This window comes from Lepisosteus platostomus, chromosome 1 (genome assembly GCF_059453375.1).
Source record: "Lepisosteus platostomus isolate fLepPlt1 chromosome 1, fLepPlt1.hap1, whole genome shotgun sequence".
Taxonomy (NCBI): Eukaryota; Metazoa; Chordata; class Actinopteri; order Semionotiformes; family Lepisosteidae; genus Lepisosteus; species Lepisosteus platostomus.
This window is the reverse complement of record NC_142611.1, coordinates 416715-436813: the sequence shown is the minus strand read 5'-3', so window position 1 is coordinate 436813 and position 20099 is coordinate 416715. Positions and strand designations below refer to the sequence as shown.

The 20099-nt window shown below is 40.4% G+C and overlaps 3 long non-coding RNA genes across 3 annotated transcripts; 2 read left to right on the top strand and 1 right to left on the bottom strand.

Annotated features, from left to right (window-relative positions):
• The first annotated feature begins 1682 nt into the window (after nucleotides 1-1682).
• LOC148677428 (uncharacterized) lies at nucleotides 1683-5835 on the top strand. Its single transcript, XR_015935785.1, has 3 exons — nucleotides 1683-1796; nucleotides 2325-2408; nucleotides 4173-5835. It is a non-coding gene; the product is annotated as an uncharacterized LOC148677428 (long non-coding RNA).
• Nucleotides 2410-19218, bottom strand: LOC148677426 (uncharacterized). Its single transcript, XR_015935778.1, has 3 exons — nucleotides 18406-19218; nucleotides 14731-14862; nucleotides 2410-3174 (listed from the first exon to the last, which is right to left on the bottom strand). It is a non-coding gene; the product is annotated as an uncharacterized LOC148677426 (long non-coding RNA).
• LOC148677427 (uncharacterized) lies at nucleotides 12932-15574 on the top strand. The gene is made up of 2 exons (XR_015935804.1): nucleotides 12932-14139; nucleotides 14590-15574. It is a non-coding gene; the product is annotated as an uncharacterized LOC148677427 (long non-coding RNA).
• Nucleotides 19219-20099: the final 881 nt, after the last annotated feature.

The following is a 20099-nucleotide window of genomic DNA, read 5'->3' as shown; positions in this document are numbered from 1 at the left end:
TCACTTGGAAAAATGCTATATTTAATGCATAAATCCATTTTATTTACTGGGGAAATGACTAAAAATAACCAGCTGCATTGTGAGTGTTGCTGTGTCTGTTTCAGATCTCTGGGAAGTCTGTTGTTGCTTAAACATTAAACATTAAAGTGGATGAGCAAGCTTTGCAGCTGATTTAACCCTAGGGTTCATATGTATATAACGTAAGACTTTACATAAGTATTCAGTAATCTGCGCTCAGTTTCTATTTTCAGAGCCACATTACTAATCCTTCTTTCCCAATAACAACATATAAAACATTAAACAACGAGTACGAGTACTGCTTTGATATATAAAGCTGCACCCAAGTGTGACCTTTTATTGAACAGAATGAGCTTATCTGTTCTATTGTTAATAAACCCCTGTTGTACTCAAATATTTTGCTAATGAAACTTTTCGGGTCGGCAAGATGGTGTTAGTCGTCATGTCGATCCCCGCACGCGTCCATTATAGGAATGCTCCACGTCTGGGCGGACGTGTACTTCACGTCCGGACTTCAGCCCAGCTGGGAAGTACTGTACGAGGAGAAATTCGTTCGCTATGAACCGCAGCTCCGCTCTTGCTTTATAGCGGTTTGCACGCAATGTGAACTCGCCGTCGTGTGAGGAGTGTGGCTTAATTATTTTGTCGTTTTCATTCTGAAGATTGAGAAACCCAGAGCATAATGCAGGTGTTAAGAGAAATGACCGAATAACTGATGTCACCTTCCATTCTCCTGGTGCAACACGACTTATTGAAGGATCAACAGAAAATTAAGATGGTGTCCCAGAGGAAACACCTTTGTTCACATCGATATTTGCTGTTAATTAGGAAAAAAAAATCTTCTCAGGAAACACAAAAACTATCTCTTTTCCAGGATAACTAGATTTGGCCAGGACAGCAGTTTAAAAATAGAGTAAAATTTAAAAAGAAAAAGAAAAATGTCGTTTAAATAAACACCGTCACCATATACAATTAAAGCGAAATATTTAACAAAAAAAAGTGTCGACTTTATAATTTGTAAAGCTCGATATTGTTTGTTGTCTTTATAAAAAGGCTAGAAGTTTCCACTTCTGCAAAAATGCTGTTTACCTTCTGTGGTCTGAAAGCTGTTCTAGTAGGTTCTAGCTTGGTAGCTTTGTATGAGGGAGTCTGGAAACTTGCCTTTGAATCAGTCAGAGAAGGTTTTATTTTACTGCACTTAGTGAAAACTGCAGTGGGACTGTCAGAGGAGGCAGGTAGGTTTATACTCAATTTAAAAGAAAGCAATAAAACTCAACAGATGTTGTCAGGTTTTAAGAGTAGATGCCCAAAAGCTTAACTAGATTTCTGCTTTTTAGTGGAGAACAAAATACATTGAATTTCAAACCAATTTTGGAAAGCTTGCTTGTTAACATAAAGAAGAAAAGGTAAATAAGGTTTTTGTCTCTGCTGCAGCTGAAGATGCCTCTTCACAACTGAAGATGACAGTTTGTTAAAATATATTCTCGGATTTAATACACTTTTGAAGCCAAATGTTTAACTTCACTTCATCATAAAAACAATAGATTATTAATTGCATGATTGTTTCATTAATTGTTTAAATTGAAAGAAATGTTATACATTTATTTTTCTTAATATTACATACTGGTAAATATATTAAACATAAAAAACTCAGTTTTTTTATTTGCAGTGGTGTCAGTCACCAGTTCGGCCTGAATGGGAGAAGAGGGCTGAACAAGCAGAGGTCTCCTCCACACCAGGAGGACGAATTAACAGCACCTCTGCTGGAGCCTCATCAGGTGTGTCGCTACTGTTTGTGTTATACAATGCCTGTGCTATTTTTCAATTTTGTAGTTATTTTCAGAGGGGGGAGGGGGCCAAACATATATATCTAAAATGCATGTTATTTCTCAATACATAAATAACGTGCTGCACAGCAGAGCGCCGTCCTGTGATGAGCCCTTGCCTGCCTGATGATGCAGTCCGGCTGCCTGTGAGCTGGTGTGGTGAATAATAGATTTCCCTTTGAGTGTTCCTCCTGGAGTGCAGCACGTCTCTCTCTCTCTCTGTCTCCTGATTGTTGAAGTTTCTACACAGGGGCCCTTGCAGCATCTTCGTTTCCAAGTGCGTCACAGATTGCTCTGTTTATTCTGAGCTGTCCTTGCGGCGCTGTTTCGCTCAGCATCCGTGTTTTTAATGTGTGATGGGCTGTCTTCTCCGGCAAATATTCTCAGTCAACAGTAATTATTAGTGGCATATTTTTCAGAAGTGTAGATATATTCTAGATCTATTTATATTGTGTTGCATTGCTGATTTCTCCTTACAAGACATCTAAGACATTCTGGAATTGCCCTGGAGTGTCCAGGAATGATTCCAATCTCCTGCTGCAAATGAACCAAGAGGTGCAACAGGTAACCAGCTGAACCCCCAAAAAAAGGTTTATTAAAAGAGATTAATCCTACATATGTACACATAAGCACACAATAAGTCATACTAAAGCTGTCAGTTCTGGCGGCTTGGCTTACTGGATCATAGATGTTCAACTCTCTGATGCTTTATTAGAAACAATTTTCCTGTTTTGTGAAGCACAGATTTAGTATTAAAGCTCCTACAAATGCACAGTGTTGATTATGTACACAAAGCTGTTTACAAATACCTGGAGCCTAAGTGCACTGTATGTTTCAACTAAATAAGAGACTGCATTTCAGTGTCTTTTAATTGCAGTTCATATTGTACCACAAAGTAAGCTTAACATGCTGTGCTACAGAACTGTGTTTTTGTTTTGGTAGTTTCTGATTTGAGTGGTTATGAACATAATTGCAGACATTTACCATTTAGTGTTCTGCAGGACTGAAAACAACAGGCTGCCTGCTTTCATTCAGTGTATTATTCAAAGTGTCAGATCATTTCATTCTTTCCCAAAATTACAGCGTATTGAACAAACTTCAGAAATAGAAGAAACCAAAACAAATAGAAAGGATTGATCTGATGAAAGCATAAATGTGCTTTTCATAGAGGAGGAAGGTTGAGGAAGAGGAATGTGTTGGCTACAAGCTCTGAGTTATTAAAAAGAAATGGAGAACCACAAAATGACTCAGCAGAGTAGATGGGGCACCATTTGGGCTTCTGGACTGCAAAGTCATCTGCACTACAGCACTGAGAGTCAGCAGACAGCATCTGAAAGGATGGAAACATAATTTAGAGGAAGTCTATTTCCCCATTAACCCCAATAACTAATGTTAAATAACCAAAGTTCCCCAATAATTAATATAGTCATTAATAAGTGGTATTTTCCCCAGTTAAGAACTGCAAGGTCGGTATTATGACTTGTCAGTGTCAGAAGAGTTCCTTTGACGTCTGCTCAGTCATATATTTCTGAATAGTCTGTGCTTTGTACACAATGTGCACAATTCTTACACTCTTTAAAAGGTTTATTCGGAGCATTCTAACCTTCAGTATTACGGGCTGGAAAGGTGCCTTCTCCTTGCAGAAAACAAGTTAAACAAAGTGATCAGGACTGGTGGCAAGATTACCGGCACATTCACGGACTCAGCAATGTGTCTAATGAAGCATCATATTAATCCCGCACACCATGTCTTAGACGACCCCTCTTATCCACTCTTTTTAGAATATACACTCCTGCACACTGGGGAAAGTACCAGATAACCTTTATTAAGACTAAGAGAATTTGCCTCCTTTATACCTAAAAGTATGTTTTTTACCTAAAAGTATTGTTGAACAACTAAAAATTTTTTGCAAGTAGGGATCTTACTATTTATACTGCTGTTGTTTTTAGATTCTTCACAAACTAATTGTCTGGGTTTGATTGATGTTGTTAAATGTTGATGTGTACCATGGTATCGTACCATTATTGCATTGTATTATTGCCTATGTTATATGTTTATGAGCTCTTGATGTGCAAGACAAATTCCCTTAGGGGCAATAATGGATAATTCGATCCTACACTGCGGCCGTATATACCAGGAATTACTTTGTTTTACCAAAAACCAATGTGTAAAAACACCATAGTACTAAACTAACCTGCCACGCTCCATTACTTTGGTGTGTTGTTTATTTAGTGCATTAATACATTTAATTATCCTTTGACATGCTTCTTCCTCTTCTCTCATGACTATTTTTTCCTTTTCCTCTCACTCTGGCTGATTCTCCATTAGAAGAGTCCTCACTTTCCGCGGTCCTGTTGTGACAGAATCCTCTCGAGATGAGAAGCTCATCTATTAATGACGGTGCTCTTAGCTGCTCGGGTCTCCTCGGAGGTAAAGATTAGACACAGCAGGGGTCCTTCTGCAGCTCCTCCGATGGCATATAAACACCCCTGAGTGCGTTACCAATTAAACTTGAACAGCACTGGCAGCCAGCTCAAATCAGTTGCGATCCAGTAGGGGTGCTGTTTACCAAGGAGGACCTTTTCTTTCGATAGATTGTATCTGGTCAGAAATAATTAGTGAAGTGAAGTTAACAAGAGGTATCTCCTGCTATATCCTTGGTTGTGATTCTGTTTTTTATACACTGTATCTTGGTTAATTGTATTCCAAATAGAAATGTCTTTTTTCTGTCAATGGAAATTGCAGGAAAATCGAATCTGAATATTTTAAGATTATACACAGAGTGGCCCACACCCAGTGACAGAAGTCCAGTGCAGAGCATGGCTCTGTGTGTACTGTAGACCCAAGGTGTGCCTCTAAAGAGCAGACTGATCTGTCCTGGCCTGGGTGCAACTGAATACATAGGCTATTGATCATCTGTTGCTGTACAACCTGTTGAAAATGAGAGGGATGAAACCTTCTAGCTTGGTTTTATTGTGAGAGAAGGGGCAATGAGAAGGATCTAATTGGCCAACCTTGTATCTGGCGGGGTTTCGAACTAATGTGCAAGGACACTGTCTCATATGACCAAATAAATTTAAATTAACAACAGAAGTTGTTCGCCTCTGGTCATTGTCCTACTCTTCACCACAGCCATTGAAATGAAGCTTTTACACTCAGTGCTGTCTCCCCTTCAGGTACTATGCCATAAAGTGTTATTTCCAGAGCAGTGATGCAAGATTCCTGACAGGTGAAAGAGAGGTTTTTAGGTGCAATATGCATGGTAGTATCCTGGCACTGAAGACTCATTTCCTGTCACTGCTCCAGCAGCTCTGGGTCAGACGGTATACTCTGGCTCAGCACACACTCTGAGGGACAGACCCCTGGCACTGTGTCGGGTCTGGGTCTGATGGATGGTGTAGTGAGGAGCCCTTGCAGGGCCACAGTCCAGTCCACCTTGTCGACCCAGAAGAATTTCACCCTGGAGATATCGTCCTGCACTAGGAAGAAATTAGCTCAACCGAGTCGTGCTGCATCAGTCATGTTTACCGACATGACAGTAGAGAAAAATGCCTAGCAGTCCCGGATCTCACAACTTCACTATACTGATACGTGAGAGCCTACATAGACATCAGATGCTTGAAACATGAATTACATCCCTTCTGTGACCAAACCATTACTAGTTTTTACATTAGATAAAGCTGTACAAATACTGATCACCAGGACTTCTCAGGAAAGAAATGAGAGTTAAACCTTCATGTCAAATAACAAAAATTATGATTTGCATTCTAATGTTAACATATTTTTATGTTCAAGTTTGTTTAGACTAAGTTTTATGTGATACAGTCTATACTGGTCTGTCTTTGCGTGTCAGTCTTGCCGCGTCCTCAGCACGAGTGGGTACATGTGCCTGCACAGTATGTCTGTGTTTCGCATGAGGTTTTTGGTGAGTGCTGGAGTTAGAGGGACTTGGCATAGAGTAAAAATGAAAATTATTTTTTTCCTCCTGCTGTTTGTGAGGTACAGATTAAAATGCAGGAAAGACTTGGGATCTAAACAGAGCTTGTCTTGAGTTAGTGAAGAGCATAACCTTTTCATTAAGTACGCAGCCACAGGCAGGGACTGTGCACTGAAAATGGAAATAAAAATACTCCCTTCTGTCACTCAAGACAGAGCTCTGGACTTGGTAACCTGAAAACCTCATCAGCCATCAACTCATTTCAGCACAACATCTGCCATTTTCTTGCCCACAATGTAACCAAACACAAAGCTTTGAGCCTGGCTTTTTCAGTCATTAGGGTATATTACAGTATTTCAGTAGCCAGGATCCTTTATTTTGTGAAGATGCCCTTATTAATGGATTCTGTAGTTTTTGTATATTCAAAGATGTCCCTATTTGCCCCCACTTAGTTTACTAAATTACTAAATGTACTAAACTTTTAATAACTGATTTCATGGTCTTATAACTAAACTAGATTTTCACAGCACACAGCAGCTTCTGACGTGCCCCATCAGTTTATGGCAGCAAAATGACAAGGGAACAACCAGCAGGACCTGTAAATGATTTACAGCATATAATCACAGAGCGCTGTCACCTGGACTGGAAAGAAGCTTTCAACTTAACTCAGTTAACAAACTAAGTTGTTTCTAAAGAACACTAATATATACTGAATTCCAAAATGTCAATAAAAAATGACAAGACCATGACTCAGCATCACTGGGCTTCACAGCTGTTTGTGTTTTAATACAGGCAAAAGGCACAGGCCTGAATACTGGGGATGCCATTGGGAGTGCTTTCAGGATGAATCTCAGTTCTGCATCTATTTTAACCATGGTATGACATGTTCAAAAATCACAGAAGGTTCACAGACGTTTGCTGAAGATAAACATGTAAATTGTCAACTCCCTCTTTAGAAGCTGACCCAGTGTTTCGATGATAATCTCAGTGCTTGATGTTATCATGACTGAATTCTGAGACCCCTGCTCCAACACTTGCACCAATGTCAATACAATCCCTCAATCCTTCAAAATGAGCATTGTGTCTCTACAAGGATACAAGGGCCTTTTGAAGCTTTCTGCTTCAGTGCAGGATCAACAGGTTGGAACAGCTTATATTGTGCCTTGTCCAGTTTAAGACGAGATGTTTTCATGGCAGTATGTGGGGTGATGCTGGACTCAACATTTACACAGAGTAGTTGACTTGAAAGCATAGTGTGAACTATAACATGTGACTTTCAAACTTTCCTGTTGGGATTTTATATACAAATGATAAAAAAGTGTCCAGGCCAAAACCTAGAAAATAATATTCTTTCTGAAGTGTTTTATTTATAATAATTGTAGCACATTATAATTTGTATCCCTTAGCAGAAAATATATTTCTAGTCAGGGTCGTTATAGTTTTTTTATATTGTTATAATCAATAATATGAATTAAAAATATCCTGACAGTATGTATTTGAAAAGAAAGGTGAAATAGACATCACAGGAAGCTGTAAATTTCCTTCAAGATGAGCAAGGTTATCCAGGATTTACAGATTTTACAAATATTTATACAAGGTGCTTTGCTGACTTTGTCTTTCCTGTCCATGTATTTGTATGGAATGGTTTATATCCGTGCGCAATGTAAAAACATTAGGAAGACATTCTAAACAGTTTTATTAGATATATCAGTTTGAGCCAAAATATTTACACTAGTGTACATGCCAAATAGGTATTGGAAGGAAATGCACAGGCCTACGGAGCTCCAGAAGATTCACTCGGGGACAGTCTTATCTCGGAGAGCTGCAGTCCAGCAGGGTTTCCTGCCATCTGTTCTGTGGGGGCTGGGGAAAACACCAGCCAGCTCTCCACTGCCGCGTGGCCAAGGTCCCCCACAGGGGGGAGATACGGTGACCTCGAACGTGTGGACGAATCGACGAGCACTCATTACTGCGGGTCTCCCAACCTCGGGAGCACGCTGGTTTGGAAATGTCAGGGAGGAGAGAGAAATGTCATGTGTATAGATCCCTCTGATTCTCTCTCTGCACACAGACCAATTCTATACATTCAAGCAAAAGCAATCGCTTATGTTGCATACTGTATGTATGAATTTTATTTAGGAAATCCCTTTGGAACTTGAGAAGATTGAATTTACAGAGAGTATCAACTGTAAAACTGCATTTCTGCCTAAACACAGCACTCTTTTATAGTCAAATAAAGCACCGTGTGGCTCAGGGATCACATTAGTTAACATGTCAATTTCCTACCACTAATGTAGACAATGCAGATTCTCCTGCAGACTCTTATTCTCTGGTCCCTGCTCAACACTATTATGTGCACTTATCCTCCATCTTGGCAGCCTGAAGTTAATGTATTTATCATATACTTGAGCACGAAACACTACGCAAATCATTTTAACAAGCTGACTATTTCTTTTTTGTATACATATCTATAGAGTCTCCTTTGTCAGAATTCAAACTATTGGAAAGCTAGAAAAACTAGCCACCTTCACATTTAGATTCAGCCTAATGGAGGATTCGTGACTAATTCTTCAACCCACACACCAGATTGAATGTATAAAGTCTTAAGACTGAATAGATGGAATGCTGTATCTACTCTTAGTCATAGCAAAACAGGCCTTTTTCATAAAAGGACCATTACAGTCTGAAAAATGCATACATAACAGTCATAGTTCAGTGAAAAAAACACATGGAACACATTCCCACTCGAATCTATTAGAGACTCAGCATTTGTCTCAATTTAGACTGCTCAGGTTGTGTTTTTTGCATGAGTGTGTGGTATTATTTCATCCATGCAAATTGCAGGTTCTAGGTTAACCTTGGTTTAAAACATCCCTGGCCTTGTGTCTTTTAAAAATAGGTTTCTCAGAGTACCCTGTGTTTACTTCTTGGTTAGGATCTTAATTCTAAAAAAAGGCTGTGAAATCAACCAGAATAGTTGCTGACTTCATTTAGCTGAGCGCCATGCCTACAGTCTTTTACAGCATATTGATGAAGCGTGAGATCACAGAAATAGGGTTACATTTTTGCTTTTTTGAGTTTTTAGCATGTATGACTTACAGTGTGTTTAACAGGTCATTTCTCCAGGAAAACAGAAGTAGGAACATAGCATTTCCTGTATGAAACAAATCACAGCAATACCGGATTCTCTACTAGCTGCGTCCAATTTTCAAATCCTACATCAAGGAGCTGTCAGAGGTTGAGAACAGACGAGGACTCGAAGCAGAAGAAATGTGAGCGCTCACCGGGACTCCACAGCACAGGAGGGTGAAGCCACACTTCTAATGATTAGTATTAGACTGCATGGTCAGGCATATATCATTTTATTTTATTTCTATATGTTTTGAAGAGATTCACAGCAAGAAGGTGGGAAAATATGGGGAAACATTATGATACCAAAAATATTTTTCCTTTTTATAATACCAGTATTCGGTTTCACTTTTTCTACTAAAAGTGGGTTACTTGAAAGAAACAATATATAATATATACCTTGAGTGCAAGGTATCTTTCTCAAAGCATGATGTCCAAATTACTAAAAGACTAATTACGGTTTTGTTTTGTTTTAATCTCAAGGAGTTCCCCATAGTCCACATCTTCTCCCTTGTATTTGTATCAAGATTTACGAAACCACAAACTGCTTTGTTGTCTCATTTTCTTTTTCCTGTTGTCACCGGCCTTCAGAAAGCTTTTACAAAACAATAAACACTTCTGTTTTTGTAAAAAAAAAATCTAGTACCAACTCTGCACATTACTCATCTTGCACACCACTCAAGACACTGATTTGGTGAAGTGAATTACTAAGATTCCTCTGAAGGCTATTTTTATTGACGGCCCAATTCTATACAGAAGATGAGACGTTGTCAGGGATGTTTGGATAGTAATACCACAATAAATGGTTTGGGGAATTGGAATTGAGAATGCCACAGCCTTCATTCTAGGATTTTCTGCACATGCCTACAAAAAATACAAAGCTTACTTGTAGCCCAGGCATATGAATTTGAAGGGAGACATTGCACTGCTCAGGGCCTATTTCAATTTAATGCTATTTGAAACAGCTGTACTGCTGGGACTGTGATAGGGCACAGAAACAAACAGGGGGAGGGGAGAGGCACAAATAGGGCACAGAAACAAACAGGGGGAGGGGAGAGGCACAAATCTACCCTTCTCAGCACTACAGATAATCAGGAGCAGTTGAGCCATGGAAATTGTTGTTGGAGAGTGTCTGAATGCAAGAATGTGATATTTCTAATTCAAGGAGACATGGTTGAATGTGAAAGTGTCAGTCGGGCTCAGTTGGCAGCTGCATTAGTTTATTAGGAAGCCACAGGGAATTCAGCATGCTGAGGGCAAAGGCACTGTCAGTGTCAAATCAAGAAGATCTTGTGCTCATCCACTCACAATGGAGCAGACATCTTCAATGTCACATCAGACATCTTCCATTTGCCCATAAATGTTGTAAATCCGGAATTTGTCATCATGAGAATTTCATCATAATTGGTTTCTTCCCTAACCTTAGTTTCTTCCTGCAGGTAAACAACATTCCAGTGTATTACACAAAATGAAAAAAGTTGATTAACGCTATTTTAAAATTAGATCAAGAAGCACTTCCTTCACTCGTATTTGAAACCTAATTGTTTTGCCTCTCCTCAGGCGGAGAAGAAAATGGACAGCGTAGGTAAGCGACACAATTGAGCCCTAAGTGGTTGAACGGAGAACTGGTGTGTCTGCGAACTGCAACTGCGTGTCTGGTTGACAGACATCCTGGAAACAAACACAATTGTTTCTTTTAGGACACTGGGAAGCAAAAGCATTCGACACCTGTTGATCTGCCTGTGAAAGCGTGATTGTTTGTTCATGGTCTTCTTTGTTCATCAGTGTCTATAAGCAGCCGAGCCTGAAGCTTAAACTTTCTGTGAAGGGACCTTGCTTCCACTGTGATCAGTTCCAATGGGTTCTACAGCATCATTTTAACCTCTCAAACTGCAGCCAGGCGAAACCCAGTCTCTCTCATAATGCATGAATAGAGACCCCACTCACTTTTTTCATTTTTGCTCTTCCAGATATTAATTTGTGCTTAGGGTGTGTAGAAAAAGTTAACATTGTCTCTTCAGTATCTGAGTGTTCTCAGTTCTCAGTTGTGATCAATCATAATGTGTATGAGCAGCGAAATACTCTGATCTCCAGCTCCCTCCCCACAAATACAGAGGGATTTCATTCTCATCACATTGGGGAGGAAGCACTTTTTTAAAGTTATTTCCTAGTTACATCAACACTTAGTCGAATTTGGATTTCTGGAATTTAGGTCAGACACAACCTTATGTATTCAATGTTATCAGAAACTGACTAATTCCCAGGAAGGGCTGTAACATCCTATAGCTTAGGACACCAGTCCATTGCAGGGCACACATACACACGTGTAGAGAAAAAAAGCACTCAGAGACTCAAGTTATATTCGACAATGCGAATGTGAGTGCTGGAGGAACATGCAGACCACATTAAGCATAACAAGAATGTAATTGATATTTTCATTTACAAACATGATGACACTGCTGGCCCAACACAAAGACCAATCTCTCTTATTAGATCCCATCAAGAGAAAAAATGGGAGGATAACCAACAAAGACAAAAAAATAAAGAAAGTGAACAGCTTTTCCAATTGGGTTTGTGCAATTTTGCCTTTTTTATGAAGTCCTCTGCAACTCCCTGTGTCCTGCAGTGAAGTGCACAGTAAAAAATTACATGTTAGGTGTTTGGATTGACTCTTTCATCCTCCTCCTTGTGGCTGTGCTTTTATTGCAGTGTCACACCAGTAAAGCCTGAGGCCAGAGGAGCTCTCTGTGCATAAGCGCAACAGTACAGGAAGGTTTATAAAAATGCATTCGTGGACAAGAATATGGCATCCAGTGACCAAGGGCAGCCCAGATAAGTTCAATCACCTCTGGTTTCCTTTAGGATATTAACAATAGTATACAGTATGGATCCAATGGTCTTATAACTATTACTGTCTGGTGTTGTAACAGGCTAAACGAACATAGATTTAATGCTGTACGTTTTTCATAGTTTAAAGATTTTCAAACAATGAAAGTCGGATAGAAACAGGACCTCAAATTCAGCTGTCAGTGGATATGTGCCGGATGTCTAACTTTGCAGGTTGTTTAGCACACAGCCCATGAGACTGTGGCCTCTATCACAGCTCTGCCTGAGTGGCTCTGCACAGACACCAAGTGCGAGATGAGCACAAGCCCATGGCACCTACTTTACAGTGCAGTGCCTCTGAAAGTGTGATATATGTGGTTCCTGCTGCTACACCCTGCAGTGATTTGTTTTCATTCCACCAGTTTTCAAAGCAATCTGACAAAACTACAGGCCAAATAGGAAATATTCCCAACGGTGCCTCACAACACCAGAGCACATGAAAACTCACGATGGCACAAGAAAGTACTGCAAGAACCCCTCGTTGACAGTGGCCCTCTCCTCTGGGCACCCGATGCTCTTTATATAACAAACTGACTTTGTGACAGCCATGTGAGAACGTGTAACCTCTCCCCTACACCAACCACCCAATTCATTTACTAATTAATCCCCACTGTGGCTGTTTCCAAGGATTAGAAGCCATTAATGTGCTCTAGTGGCAGTTCGGCTAAAGCCTCAGTCCCTCTCTGACCCAGCCTGCCACAAACATTCATCATTTCAGAGCCCGGCAAGCAGCGGGAATCACAGTGATGCCAAATAACGATAATTATTTGCAATTACAAGTTTAGGTTGATTCCAAAAATTCCTGTGGCCGTGAATGAAAGAATCTCGTATGAAAGGACAGGTCAGGCCTTTTGTGCTTGTCTGTGTATGTAGTGGGTAAGTGGCAAGTGTCTGCTGGGCTGTGGTCATCTACCCTCAGTATTTGGCTGAAGTTTCACTCGAGCACTCTGGTCTAGAAGTAAATAATAATTAGTTCTTGGGACCAGGGTCTCTGAAGCACAGTCTGCACGAGAGCTGTGGGCTGCACAGGGGGTACTTCACCACCAGTGAGGCGAGCAGAAGCAGGCAATCTTAAAGCTATTTGGTCACTTGATTTTTAATTTAATTAAATGAAAGAGTGCCCAACAAAGGGGGGGTATCTTCTTTACTGAAGGAGGGCAGGACAGTTTGCATAATTTCAGATCAATGATGCAAGGCTCAGCATTGAGCCTAACTGTTATATATCATAAGCCTAAGAGCAACATCTTATTAATGTTGTCACTTAGCTGGATTAATATAAAGAAGCACATTGAGAAGAAGGGTAAGACAAATTGCGTGTATGTTCTAGTAACTGTTGGAACTGCACATATTTGTAGAGTCCAGTTAAAAGAACAGTGAAGCCAGAGGGATGACATCTGGGTGGAGAATGAGCACAATTGGACTGTGTTTAGCAGAGCTCATTTCAATATGGCAGGGGGGTGTACTGACAGCAGGGGGGAAGGGAAGAGAAAGTCTTCCATACAGGATGTGACACAGTGGTAAATCACCCATAACTCACCCAGAGTATAAAAGAGTGAAGCAGCTCTGGAACTCTTTCAAACGTCTGCTGGAGTGAGTCTTAGGTATAATATTCTAAACATCTGTTTTTGTTTAACTTGGTAGTTTTGTAGCAGATTCTTCCCAATGAAAAATAATTATTCATTAAAAATGAATCTGTAAACAATCTGAAGTAAATCATTAAACTTGACATGTTCTGCCTTTGCAATCTGAACATCCTGGATCGTAGAAAAAAAACCCCCAAAATGTATATATTTGAAAGATTGCACAATACAGTGATTTGTTTGTAATTGAAAGACCCCTATTTGAAGCTATAAGCCAGGTAATAAATAACCTTTCCTCATGCATACTTCAGTCAATCAAACAACCAATCAATCTTTTATTTGCTGTATATGACTTAGCAACAGTTTGGCAAATGTTAACAACAGCAATTGTCCTCATTTCACCGATACTGATGCAATACAGTACATACACATTGGTTTCAACAAATCTTTGCTAAATGAAAAATCTATAACATTATAGTGTCCTTACTGGTTCTGAAGTAGCCTAACTTGTTCTTTCAGCTAAGCTGGACCAGTCCTGTGATGGATCAATTCATGCCCGGCCCTCATAATAGATCGCTATGCTGCTTTTGTTTAAAGAAGGTGACCCAGGAGCTCATGACCCAGGAGCTAAAAGGTCACAGTCCTGCTCAGCTCCCAACATTTGGTGCCCCTGGGTGTTTCTCTGAAACACTGGAGGTGAACAGGGCATCTTCAGGCATCTTCAAAAACTCCCACAGAGTCATTGGGAAACAAATACAAACAGGTCAGTAGTGCAGTATTTTTGACCCAATAACTTTTTACTTCACACACATACATACATTCATTAAGCTTTTTTTCTTACCTGGCACAATTTTCACTCAGACTTTTGAGTGATCGCAATGATGCCGGAATAACAAACCTTAATGCATTTCAAACCAAATCCAGTTACCATCACCTAACAGCTTATTATTAACACAAAAAATATCTGTGAAGGAACATGGAAAGGATAATTCCACACTAAAAAAAAAAACAGAAAGGAGAAATGCAACATTTAATAGTAATAAAGGCCATAAGCACTCTGCCACAATTAACAGCTTTAAGGAACTTGTAAAACACAGTAAAGCAGAGTCAGCCCTTGACTGTCACCTAACACATTTGGCAGAAGCATTTCGCCTCGCAGACTGATGAAGGGTTCTGACGGCTGTAATGTCAGACCATTAATCTTTCCTGCCAGGAGAAGACACCGGAGACCCGCTCCCAGAGGTGCTGAGCTCTCTCTGGGTCACTGACATGAAACACACACCCGCCATGCCGGCCTCACTGGGAGGGCTGCCGGCCCTGTGGAGACGCGTCAGGGAGACATTAAGAAGTTTACCTGCACAGGAGCCCACACCTGGGCTGAGCTCATCTCGGCTCCCAGAGGGGAACGAAACCAGAAGCACCGCCGGCCGAGGCTGGGCCATGTCCAGGGCGGTCATTTCAGGCATCACTGTGTCCCCCACTAACACTGGGAGGAGCACAGAAAAACAGAGAACCCTTTGATAGCTCTTCTAACACAAGTGAGTTATCAGGTGGGCAGCTTGAGCTGCAAAGGAACAAGTAAAGGTTTTTTCCCAGCTGAAAAGAGAAGAAAGGAAACACCATGTTTCGGCTGTGGAGCCTTCTTCGGGTCAATTAGAAAGCCTGGTCTTGGAACAGATCGCTGTGAAGAGACTGACTGCTGGTTTAGTAAGGGGGGGGGGAAGTGGCCCAGGGAGGAGGAGAAGGAACGACGAAGAGATCTAGAAAAATATTTGGAGGAAGGCATAGTGGGTCACAGCAGAAGTAGGTAGAAGAAGTTCAGGTGGGTAGCTATGTCAGCTGCAAAGGAACAAGTAAAGGTTTATTCCATGCTGAAAAGAGAAGAAAGAAAACAGAAGACCCGAAGAAGGCTCCACAGACGAAACATTGTGTTTTCTTTCTTCTCTTTTCAGCTGGGAATAAACCTTTACTTGTTCCAAGTGAGTTATCGTTCACAACACTACAGAACATGGAAGAAAATGTTGCTGTAGATGCCCTCATTGTATGATGATCTGCAATGCCCAGAAAGGTCCACAGAGTTCTCTGTTCTCCAGCATCAAGCGTGACTGTAGTGCCCAGGCTGGGAAAAGAACCTGATCATTATCAGCTGAGTATGCACATAATCGCATTGTTCAAATAAACTGAACCTTGAAATAAAAGTGTGGTGCTTTTGAGGTTGTTAATGTATCTTAAAAACAACCTTGTCCAAGGGGGCTGGTTAAATGAACACCTTCAGAGCTATTCTTTAAGGCTTTGTTGAAGAAAGCTCTAATAGTAGTGTCAGTAGTGCAGTGAGCACCGAATTTACATTGCTGTAATTAGTTGTGCTCACGTTTCAGTCAAGTGGAGCACACTAGAACTGAGAATACAATTCTCAATCTGAAGTGGTGCCAGCTGCCAGAGTGGTGGAGCAGGCTGTGGCCACACAGGGGCTGTTGGGTCTGGTGGAACCTGCAGGCACTTTCTGCATACATCGGGGGGCGCCGTAGCACCTTTTGCAAACGTCATGACTTTACCAGGCTGAAAGCAGTTTGCATGTGTGACAGCCTAGTATGCAAACATTCTGTTCCTGAGAAATTAAAGACATTAAGTGCTGGATCACATAACATCTGACTGCAATAGCATTATTTTTTTTCTGATTCTGTCTCCACTGGGAGAATAAATTTGATGACAAACTAACGCTTACCTTCCAGTGCTTCCAGCACAGAACCTCTTCTTTCCAATTACAGCTAAATATAAGCACTTAATTTAACTGTTTAATTTTCTATGGCAACTCTTAAGTATCTGCACACAAAAAAACAGAAATAAGAGAACAAAGTCTGTTGAAGCAGTAGATGGTTTCCCTGTGGCTGTGTTTCTTACAGATGACTCACAGAATGACAGCAATGTTGTAGACTTCTTGTGTCCTGAGCCCTGACCTTTGAGAATACACCAACCGGCTCGCATGCAAGCTTTAATTGATTTGTGTTCATCCTGCTGTGTTTGAGCTGGCTGTGCACGGGGCAGCCCCGTGGCTCCTGTGTCTGCATCCAGCAGGGAGCCCCTGGCCGGGAGGAGCAGGGGGTGTCTGGGGTTCAGGGCTGTGACTGGCTCGCTCGAGACACCGAGAGGGACAGCTGCTAATTAACAACCCCTTGCAGTGGCTCCTGGAGTTTGAATCTTCCTCAGGAATTCGGCGTCTTTAAAACCAGGGTCCTTGGAAGAGGTGTCAATTTTCAGAGTCCAGATTGGCTGTGCTCGGGGCCGTTTTTCTCACATATTATCTTCTTACTAGACTTTTCAGTATTTAACTACATGGGATGTGAAAATTCTAGCTTTGCAGGACCTCTGGTTTAAAACACTGCATGGGAAAAACAGTTTTTAAAATAGATGTTTTATTTTTATATTGTTAAGACTGTTATTTGGCTAATGCTTTTATCTAAAGTGACTCACAGTAACTATATACATTTACACAAATTGACACTTTACTGGAGCATTCTGGATCAAGTTTGTCACTCGAAAGCAGCATCTCCACCTGGGAACTGAACCCCAAACCTAACACTGACCAATCCAGTCCTAGGTATTTCTCCATACTGCTGCCTACTGATATATGTTTATAAGAGTCTCTATGAGGCTGTAAGGCAGTTTGTGTTCTTCTAAAGAACTATGCGTTCTTCAAGATTAGGGCTCTTTCCTCATTGGTCTTTTTGCTTTTTCAGTTTTCTTTTTGCGGTAGTGAACATTCATTTGAGCAGACTGCAATAAAAAGAAGTCTCTGCCCACTGTGACACCACACTATTCATCTTATCCAAAGATGAAGTGTTTTGATGATGAAACAGAAGAGTGGCTCATTGTGTTTACTGCGTTTCTGAGCTGTTTCCCTAAAGTAACCTGCAAGCTTATCAGGGAAAATAAGGTACTGCATTAAAAAAAAGAAAAGCTGGGAGAAATTCACAAAGTCTCTTCTGTGCAACTGGAGCATCATTAAAGCTGCCCCCCAACACAGTGTCACAAGTGTGATCCCAAAGCAGAAAGGATGTTTGTGCAGTGAGTTAATTACTAATTGCAATCATTAGTGCTTGTTAAGTCTGTGTTCAAGCCTCTGCCAGAGTTCCTGTTAGACTATCAGCATAATATAATTTAGTTAGTGTTGCTTTGGTCATTCTGAACCTCATTTAATATGTTTCATCCTTTTGTTGTGCCTGTAAGCGTGAAAAGCTTTGAGGCACTCTAATACTGACATTTACCAAATACAAACCTTATGTTTCCAGTGCTACAATGCTAATGGTTTTGCATTGCATTGGTATTTCAGTGAGAACAGAAGATCAGCCCTTTGCTTATGGACTTCGATGGGAAGTTTGTTTTAATGCTCTGTGAGTAATGGATGGTCCTGCCTGCCAGGTATCAGTGAAACAGTGTGATAAGCCAGCATGCACCCCAAACCCCCTCAACCCTCTCCCCATCCCTCCATCCCACGGGCTGCTCTTACTCATGACACTGCCTGTCTGACAGGGGAAACAACACACAGCCGTCAGCTGTCACCTCCAGGACTGAGAGGGAAAGAGACCGATAACTGAAGAGCTCAGCACAGTGCCAGCTATGAACAGAACAATACCTTTCTTATCTACAAAAGGAATAGAAAGAGTTTAAATAATAATAAATCACTGTGCTGAATTCAAAAAGTAGGGATTTCTGTCTTGTTACTTTTAATTCTGTAATTTTATTTTTTAATAAAGTAAATATTATTTTATCAAGTTTAGATTGTATTTATTCAACATAAAAGACGACTACCCACTTGATCAAGACAGTGGTCTAAAAAAAACCTGAAACATTATAACGATAGGATTCGTACATTTCTACTTTATCTCTGAAAGGGCTTTATTATTTTTGTTCACCACGTTCTGCTGGAATGTCGAAACACAACCTAGATTGGGTCTCATGCGGATTAAAAGTAAATCACATTCAACTTTGGCAGTGAGTACAGACCCCTATTTAAAGACGCATGACTCACGATTTGCAATCCACATTTGCAGGTCGCTTTCCAGATTCCTCTGCGCCGGTTGTAAACTCGCCACATCCGAGAACGCGGCTCCAATCGGGTTTCTTTGGAGTTCCTTGCCGTCGTTAGGTGAGGAATGCAAAAGACAAGTCACATCTGTACAGCTCACCGTACTGAGTAATACTGGTCTGAGCACAATCAGTTAAAAAGCATCGAGGAGACCGGACAACATCCATAAATTAAAGAAATAAATAAATCCAGTCCTCTCGTGTAGTGGTGTTTTCTCCCGATAGGACAATGCACGTAAGAGTTGGACAATAGCATGTTGAGAAGAGAATTATAACACGTTGAAGGGAAAGGAAAGCATTGATCAAGATCACATTAAACCAGTAAAACAGACATTTCTAAATCCGATTAAAGAACACCCAAAAGTAGATAGAACGGTATGATCGTTTAAGGTTCATCGTTTGCGACTTCATGTCGGTTTTTACCGTGGTTAAAACTCATCTGGTTTAACTTGCCGTTTCCAAGCTAACCTACAGAGCACTTTTGGCAGGGTAATTATTATTAAACCGCCCGCCCCACGGGTTTGACCTAGTGTCCCTTGATGGGCTGAACGTAAGGCAGGTCATTTAGCATGTCTGAACTGAAGAAGTAAATCCAATCCTCTTAACATCCTATGACGGAAGGAAAGATTTAACGATTCGTTGATCAATATGAGCACTGAATCGATACGATCTCAAACACCGGTGTGGTAGAGCCTTTTAGCAACAAAGACAGCGGTGCGCCGCCGGCACTGTGTGCTCATTGGAGACGCCGAGCAAGCTTGCGTGAAAGGCGTATCGTTAACGCACTCAAATTAATTTGTCGTCTGAAAGCCTGTCAACCTAACGACCACGTTAAATAAATGAAATAACATTGCCACTGCTATAGGTTTATATAGGCATTCAATGCACAACAAATAAAAACATTGTTGTGCTTTAGGGCTCAAGAAATCTGTTTAAGTTCATTAAATGAAGTAAGATTATTCAGAAGAAAAGGACATTTGTCTCTCCAGATTCAGAAATCAAACTTTGCATGAATAATGCAATAATCTGAAATAGCATATAGTACGCGGTTTTACCCTTCATCGCAGTGTTGACTGGTAAGTGGTAGTACTTTGTAGAGTTGACAGGGGGCGTTATTTGCCTTTGTGATTGTTGCAGGGTTGGTAGAAAATTACGAATAAACGTTTTCAAAATCAGAAAAAAATTCAATTGTTATGATTGTAGCAGTTATTTATTTTACATTAGGTCATGTATTAAAATGATTGAGATACATAGATATTGAAATACTTTTTATCTTTGAATTTTAAATTATATATTTAGAGAGACATTTAACAGATTTAGTTTTAATACTCGTGATCGTTATGTGACTTCTAATAATAATTTTCAATTTTACCTATATTGTATATAAATGTACATTTAAAACGTAAGAATATTTTGAATAAAATTAAACTATCCTAAAAAAAATGCGATAGCAATAACTTTGTGTCTGACAAAACTAATATTTTTTAAGACTATCCAGGAAATGAATTCGTGTAGTTAATCGTTATCTTGATAAATACCGTGTGCTTAAACACGGGAAAAAGGATGTGTAAATTGTGTAGCTTTACAGGAACTTGGAGTCTTACTGTTCCTCAGAAAATAAATCCTTCTATTTCTGAA